Source organism: Notamacropus eugenii, chromosome 1 (genome assembly GCF_028372415.1).
Source record: "Notamacropus eugenii isolate mMacEug1 chromosome 1, mMacEug1.pri_v2, whole genome shotgun sequence".
NCBI lineage: Eukaryota > Metazoa > Chordata > Mammalia > Diprotodontia > Macropodidae > Notamacropus > Notamacropus eugenii.
The window spans coordinates 392187821-392195949 of NC_092872.1; the positions used below are offsets into that span (position 1 = coordinate 392187821).

Sequence of the window (8129 nt, forward strand, 5' to 3'; positions counted from 1 at the left end):
ACCTAGATTTTTTTCCCTCGCTCCACCTCCTTTCCCCCACCTTCCTTCTTGCTCCCCAAGACAGCAATGCAGTTTTATATAGGTTCTACACATAGATTCCTATTAAATACATTTTTACCATAGTCATATCATATAGAAGAATTAAAATGAATGGGAGAAATCATATAAGAAACCAAAACGTAATGCAAAAGAAAATGATCTGCTCCAATCTGTGATTGAATTCTATAGTTCTTTCTCTGGATACAGAAGGCATTTTGTGTAAGGGGCGCTGACCGCCACACCATCTGGGACGCCACACTGATGGACATCAGGTAAACTGAATCCGGTGCAGGGAAGGGTGAACAAGATGGTGTGGGAAGGGATGGCCCCACCCCTGGTTTGTTTTTGTCACTATAGTTCCAGCTTGTGTTCATTACTATAGCTTTGGGTTTGTTTGTGTGTGTTACCATGATTCACTGGGCTAGCTGGCAGAGACTATATAATCAGAATGCTTGCTTGAATAAATCCGAGTTGCTTACTGACCCGCTCTCCCACCTCATTCTTTTCTTGTGAGCTCCACAGAAGGACAAGCAGTCTGCTGGTCAGGCATAAGACTTGCTCCTCTCAGTAAGCTATGCTGTCACCATAGCAACTTGGCGCCCACCAACGTGGGGCCATAGCAACTTGACGCTCAAACTGGGGCCACAAGCAGGGGGAAGGAGCAGGAAGCTCAGCCAAGGGAAGTGAGGTCCCTCAGGAAACTCAGCCGAGGGAGTCAGGTCCCTCAGGAACCCCAGCTGAGGGAATCAGGTCCCTCAGTAACCCCCGAGTGAGTCAGGCTCTCCAGAAGCCTAGAGAGTGTACAGGAGCTATCAGGACAGGCTCAAAAGCAGACACCTGAGCATGACAGGAAACTGTAGCCTGTCTGCCTCACCGAGTTCCTCTGGAAGCAAATCCGAAAAGTGGACACAGGAGAAGACGCGCGCATTCAGCTTGAGTGAGACTAGGTATAACCGTGAGTAAGATTGAAACGGGGCAAAGCTCACAAAAGTTGAGTCAGGGTCAGTACACATTCTTTCTATATAACATGCTGAAGAATGTGTTCATAGAAGACGGTGGCAAGGCAGTGCAAATGAGAACATTCATCATATTCTCACAGACAGCCCCGTCAGAGTCAGAGAGTAGTACAAGGGACAATAGCCCAGAAAGGCAGCCAGCACCCATATATCTAAACTTAGAAGAGAGATGGAAGAACAGACAGATGGTGCAAAAATTTGAAAGACAGTGTTAAAGAGCTAACTGATAAATTGAGAAACTTACTGAAGAAAGAGAAAAGACACCTCAGAGAGAAGGCTTTGAAACTCCCAGGTGAAAAAGAGGAGACTAGGCGCTGCTGGACTTTGTTCCAGAGTCTCCCTCACTTCCACTTGCAGTTTCACAACTTTTTCTTTCAAAAACATTTTTAAGGAGTGGTCACAGATGTGAAATTTTCTTGAGTAAAAGTTAGAATCATCAAGATTTTTATTTTACTCTATTATCCAGAAATGGTGTTAGAGAAAGCAATTTGTAATCTGAATTTTGTTGAAACTAAAAGATGTTGGAAAAGTTATGTTATTTAGAAAACCAAGTATTTTCACTTTTGCCTGTTAAAAGAGTTACAGCTAAAAAGCTGCTGTTTTAATACTAAACCAAAAATTGTTAATGGATTACTATGTGTGGAAAGAAATGAATGGAGTAATAATTTATTTAGACTGGTTCTGCCCATTCAGAACAGTCCTCCTCTATGTTTGGGATTGGCAGGCATGGGATCCATGCCAATTCCTTTTATTTTGTAAAACTGCCAACGCTCCTTTCATGTGGACACGGTCATCAGTCCTAAGAAAATTGTTTAGCTTGTATAATTCATAAATAATGAATGTGACTTGCTCAAAAATTGTAACAATTGGCTTTTATATCAGGACAAGTTTTAAATTTGAGAAAGAAGGATCTGAAATGAAATCTCTTATGTATGTGAGTCCTGTTAATCTTCATTGCTTATTTCAACTCCATGGGAATACAAATAACTGTATTGGGCTTTAAGTTGGGATTAGTGAAATTTGCTGTTTACAGTAAAAGCATTTGGGACCACAAATAATTTTGTTTAAGTTTGAATTTGGGTATAGTTGTCTGCATTAAATCAGTATCTGAAAGAATATTCCACAGGTTACTCAGAGGGACTGTGATCCTTCATCCTGTACTGTTCCATAAGGTCTCTCTCCTTAGATACCTGAGTTCCAGGTATCCAGGGCTTGTGGACGGTCAGTTGGTCCCCTCTCCCCCTTACCATCTACCAGCTTTCTTTGTGAAAGTGCTGTGGGCTGTAGCTGAAACTTGGAAGGTACCCAAAAGTTACTCAAATCTCCCCTCTTTTCTAAAGCCACATGAGCAATTAAGTTAGATTGTCTGTGTTATGGAATAAAAATTGTGCTTCAGTTTCTGTAAGTTGCCTCCCTCCACCAGGTGGAAGGATGTCCCTTTCTCGAGAATAGTAATATCACCTATCACCCTCTGAATCGTCAAGTTCCTCATACTGGTTAAAGACCTAACCCCTCCAATGTTGGGACCCTGTGAGGCAGGGTCAGCTCTACGTCCATTCTCAGCAGGAAGCAGTTTCAGAAGCCAAGACCTTCATCCCTTATCCCAAAATATGTTGGGTCCCATCTGCTTTAAGGGAGACAGGGTGGGGTGCTTGAGTACATGTACTTGGACCCCAGAATTCAGGCCAGGTAGAAAGGATGAATAGAACCCTGAAGGAATGTATTGCTAAGCTTAAGGCTGAAATTGGCCAAAAATGAGATGCTTTAAGTGTGGAAAAATAGGACATTACCAGAGGGATTGTAGAAATAATGCAGAGGGAAGAAAGGGACTCCAGAACCAAGGGAGCAGAACACCATTTAAGAGTGGGCCAACCACACCCTGTCCAAAATGTAAGAAAACAGGACATTGGGCTTCAGATTGTAGGTCATTCCCCCCTCTCAAGGGTAGTGCTCAATATTTAAACATGCAGACGGGTGTCCCTCCAGCCCAGGAGACAAGGAGGGACTACTGGGAGGAAGCAGAGAGGGTCCCACAGGCCACTTTAGAATTCAGGAAGAAGTACCAGACAATCAAGTCAGTGCCATACAGTCAAAATTAATTAGAAGCCTAGGGAATTTCCTGATACCTCCATGCACAACTGTATGGTTACCAACAGAGGAAGTATGCATCAAAACAAAGCAAGAGATTATCATTTCTGCACCAGCAAATGCTTGCACAGGCTTACAGGCCATAGTACAGCAACAACCAATTGGTACCTTGCACAAGATCCTGATGTGCAACTCTAACAATGTGGAGGTTGAGGTTGATAGAAGGCAACAGGTGGCACAATTGATACAAATGAATCATAACATAGAACAAACAATATATTGGACTCAACAAATTGGCAATCAGAGACCAATGCTTACCATATATATAGAAGGAATAACTACAGGTGAATTACACCCATTATATGACATGAGTGCATCTCCAAAATTCAAACAAAAATCGCAGAGGTTAGCACCAGTAGATATGTAGCCACACTTATACCAGACCTAGAGACTGCCTGCATATCAACTCAATTAGAAATTGGACAGTTGCTAACGGAAGTCCAAAACACCATAAGAGGACGTATGTTCCCATTTCCCATTTTACATACAAGATCACACTCCAATCTACCAGGGCCTCTAGCAGAAGGAAATGAGGTTGTGGATAGAGTAGTGTCAGGAGGTGTATACCTAGAAACCACTGAGGAAGCTCAGCAGGCTCACAACAAGTTTCATATATCAGCAAAATCATTGACATTTATATAAACTTACTAAGAAAGAGGCACGAAAGATTGTAAAATCATGCACAGCATGCATTCCTTTCCAGCCACTGATGCCATGGAGAGTGTATAATCCTAAGGAATCACATCCTAATGATATTTGGCAAATGGATATGACTCACATAGCTTCATTCGGGAGGCTTAAATATGTCCATGTGTCTATAGACACTTTCTCCGGTTTAATCATGGCTACTCTACGCACCGGAGAGGCAGTTAAGGACGTGTGTAGTCATATGCTTCAATGTTTTGCCGCCCATGGCATCCCACGACTATTAAAGACTGATAATGGCCCAGCATACACTGCTTCGGCCTTCCAAAAATTTCTCTCAGAATTCAGAATCTCTCATGTGACTGGGATCCCCTATAACCCCACAGGGCAAGCCATAGTAGAATGTGTGAACCGCACCATAAAACAATATGTCCAAAAACAAAAAGAGGGAGCTTCGGGACCCAGGTCCACAGCACATGATCAATTAAAATTGGCACTTTACACAATCAATTTTTAAAATTCGATGAGTATGGCCTTATGTCTGCCATGAAATACATGGTCAGCTCAGACTGACTGCTAGAACACGTACCATGCTAACTTGGGGCAAAGGTTATGCTTGTATCTTTACAGGAGACAAGGAGATCTGGGTACCAGTGAAAAGACTACGAGTCGTACAGCACCAGGAAGAAATCACAGGGATTCTGCCAGAGAAAGAAGAAGAAACTACAACGCCTAAGCCATGAAATTAGTCAGCTACATCTTACTACTTCTAACAGTGAGCCAGGCCGAGGACCAGTATTGGACCTTTGGACATTAGTAGACATTTCAACTTTATAGGACTGGTGAAGGGCTATCCTTGGTGTTTGTACAAATAATGTATCAGTGGTATTTAGGGAATAATTGAAGATGGATCACAAATTCTACCAGGCCATTCTAATGTTAAGAAATGATGTAATAGCAATTGGGGATGAACTGCAGGCCATAGAAACACAATTGGTTTTAAGATGTGATTATAGATATCTTCATTTTTGCATGATGAATAAATTGTACAATGACACTGAATTTAATTGGGAAGAAAGAAGAGCTCAGTTGCATGGTTTAACACTCACCAACTTTTCTAGTGAAATGAAACTGTTGGAAAAATTGGCATTGGATATAAATACTCAAGGGACACAAAAGTTAATACCTGAAAATTTTGTTTCAGACATGATGCAACTTTTTGGTCATTCCACCTCATTGTTTAAATGGCTAGGTCCATTGTTGTCAGGAGGTATTGTTATCTTGATTGTTATATGTCTCATATCAGCATGTCTCAAACATGCCCTACAAACTGTAAAAGATACTATGTGGAAGCTTACTGAAAATCAATTCAAGTTGAGAGATGTACAAATCTGTGAAGGTCATCGGATCTAAAACAAAAAGGGGAAGTTGTAAGGGGCGCTGACCGCCACACCATCTGGGACGCCACACTGATGGACATCAGGTAAACTGAGTCCGGTGCAGGGAAGGGTGAACAAAATGGTGTTGGAAGGGATGGCCCCACCCCTGGTTTGTTTTTGTCACTATAGTTCCAGCTTGTGTTCATTACTATAGCTTCGGGTTTGTTTGTGTGTGTTACCATGGTTCACTGGGCTAGCTGGCAGAGACTATATAATCAGAATGCTTGCTTGAATAAATCCGAGTTGCTTACTGACCCGCTCTCCCATCTCATTCTTTTACTTGCGAGCTCCACAGGACGACAAGCAGCCTGCTGGTCAGGCATAAGACTTGCTCCTCTCAGTAAGCTATGCTGTCACCATAGCAATTTTGCATTAAAAGATCATTGGGAATTTTGGGAATTGGGAACCACACACTGTGGTTGTTGCTGTGTACAAACTTACCCTGATTCTGCTCCTTTCAGTCAGCATTACATCATATAAGTCTTTCCAGGCCTCTCTGAAGTCTTTCTGTTCATCATTTCTTACTGCTCAATAATATTTCATTATATACATACACCATAATTTATTCAGCCATTTCCCAATTGATGGGCATCCCCTTGATTTCCAGTTTTTGGCCACCAAAAGAATGCTGCAATAAATACTTTTGTACATGTGAAACCCTTTCCCATTTTTATGATCTCTTGGGGATTCAGTCCCAGAAGCAATATTGCTGGGTCAAAGGGCATGCACATTTTTGTATCCCTTTGGACATAATTCTAAAATACTCTCCAGAATGCTTGGAACAGCTCACAGCTCCACTAACAATGAATTAGTGTTCCAACTCTCCCACATCTTCTCTAACATTTATCATCTTCCTGTTCTTTCATGTTAGTCAATCTGATAGGTGTGATGTGTTATCTCAGAGTTGTTTTGATTTGCATCTCTCCAATCAATAGTGATTAAGAGCATTTTTTTCATATGACTATAGGTATCTTTATTCTTCCTCTGAAAACCACCTGTTCATATCCTTTGACCATTTATCGGTTGGGGAATGACTTGTATCCTTGTGCATTTGACTCAGTTTTTTATTTATTTAAGAAATGAGGCCTTTACCACAGACACTAGTTGCAAAACTTCTTTCCCAGTTTTCTGCTTCCCTCCTAATCTTGATTGCATCAGTTCTGGTTGTGAAAAACTTCAGTTTAATGCAATAAAAACTATTCGTTTTGCACTCCATAATACCTTCTTTTTCTACTTTAGTCAAAAATTCTTCCCTTTTCCATAAACCTGATAAATACACTATTCTTTGCTCCACTTATTTGTTTATAGTATCACTCTTTATACCTAGATCATGTACCCATTTGGAATTTATTCTTGTGTATGGTGTTAGGTATTGTTCTATACCTAGTTTCCACCACACTTTTATGCAGTTTTTCCAGCAGTTTTTGTTGAGTAGGGAGTTCTTATTCCAGAATGTGGGGTCCTTGGGTTTATAAACAGTAGGTAGCTATATTCATTGCTTACTGTATTTTGAGTACCTAGACTATTACACTTGTTAACACTTCTGTTTCTTAGCCACTAAGAAGTGGTTTAAATAATTGCTGCTTTCTATAAAAATTTAAGATCTGGTAGAGCTAGGGGACCTCCCCTAGCATTTCTTTTCATTAGCTCCCTTGCTCTTCTGGAACTTTTGTTGTTCAAGATGAATTTTTGATATTATTGTTTCCAGCTATAGAAAATAATGATCTGATGGTTTGATTGTTATGGCACTAAATAAGTAAATTAATTCAGGTAGAATTTTGATTGTTATTATGTTGGTTCAGCCTACCCATGAGCAACTGATGTTTTTCCACTTACTTAGATCTCACTTTATTTGTGCGAAAAATGTCTTGTAACTGTGTTCATATAGTTCCTTTAATCTCTGAAATTCTCTAAGTATATCATCGTGTCATCTGCAAAGAGTGATAACTGAGTTTCTTCTTTGCTTATTCTAATTCCTTCAATTTCTTTATCTTTTCTAATTGCTACAGCTAACATTTCTAGTACCATATTGAATAATAGTGGTGATAACGGACATCCTTGTTTCACCCCTTATCTTATTGAAAATGTATCTAACCTATATCCATTACATATAATGTTTGCTGAAGGTTTTAGGTAGATACTGCTTTTTATTTTATGGAAAGTTTACTTTATTCTTATGCTCTGCAGTGTTTTTAATAGAAATAGGTGTTGCATTTTCTCAAAAGTTTTTCTGCATCTATTGATTAAATTTTCAATATACCAATTATTATCTTTCAGATAATTGTGGTTTTCCTTAGAATTATTGTTGATATGATCAATAAGGTTAATGGTTTTTCTAATATTGAACCAGTTACGCATTTCTGGTATGAATCCTACCTGACCACAATGTATTATTCTAATGATAATTTCCTGTTTTCTTTTAGCTAAAATATATTTTTTAAAATTTTTGCATCTATATTCATTAGATAAATTGGTCTATAATTTTCTTTCTCTGTTTTTTTTCTTCCTGGTTTAGGTATGAAAACCACATTTGTATCATAAAATGAATTTGGGAGGACTCTTTCTTCCCCAATTTTCCCGAATACTCTATATAGTATTGGAATTAACTGTTCTTTAAATGTTTGATAGAATTCACTTGTGAATCCATCAGGACCTGGAGATTTTTTCCTAGAGAGTTCACTGATGGCATATTCAATTTCTTTTTCTGAGTGGGATTCTTTAGGTATTCAACTTCTTCTTCTGCTATTTTGGATAGTTTATATTTTTTTAAAGCAATTATCCTTCTCATTTAGATTGTCTAATTTCTGGGCATAAAGTTGCACAAAGTAACTTCTAGTTATCG

General features: G+C 39.4%; 1 long non-coding RNA gene across 1 annotated transcript; it reads left to right on the forward strand.

Annotated features, from left to right (window-relative positions):
- The first annotated feature begins 290 nt into the window (after nt 1–290).
- On the forward strand, nt 291–5541 carry LOC140518601 (uncharacterized). Its single transcript, XR_011971963.1, has 2 exons — nt 291–986; nt 4479–5541. It is a non-coding gene; the product is annotated as an uncharacterized lncRNA (long non-coding RNA).
- The last annotated feature ends 2588 nt before the right edge of the window (nt 5542–8129 follow it).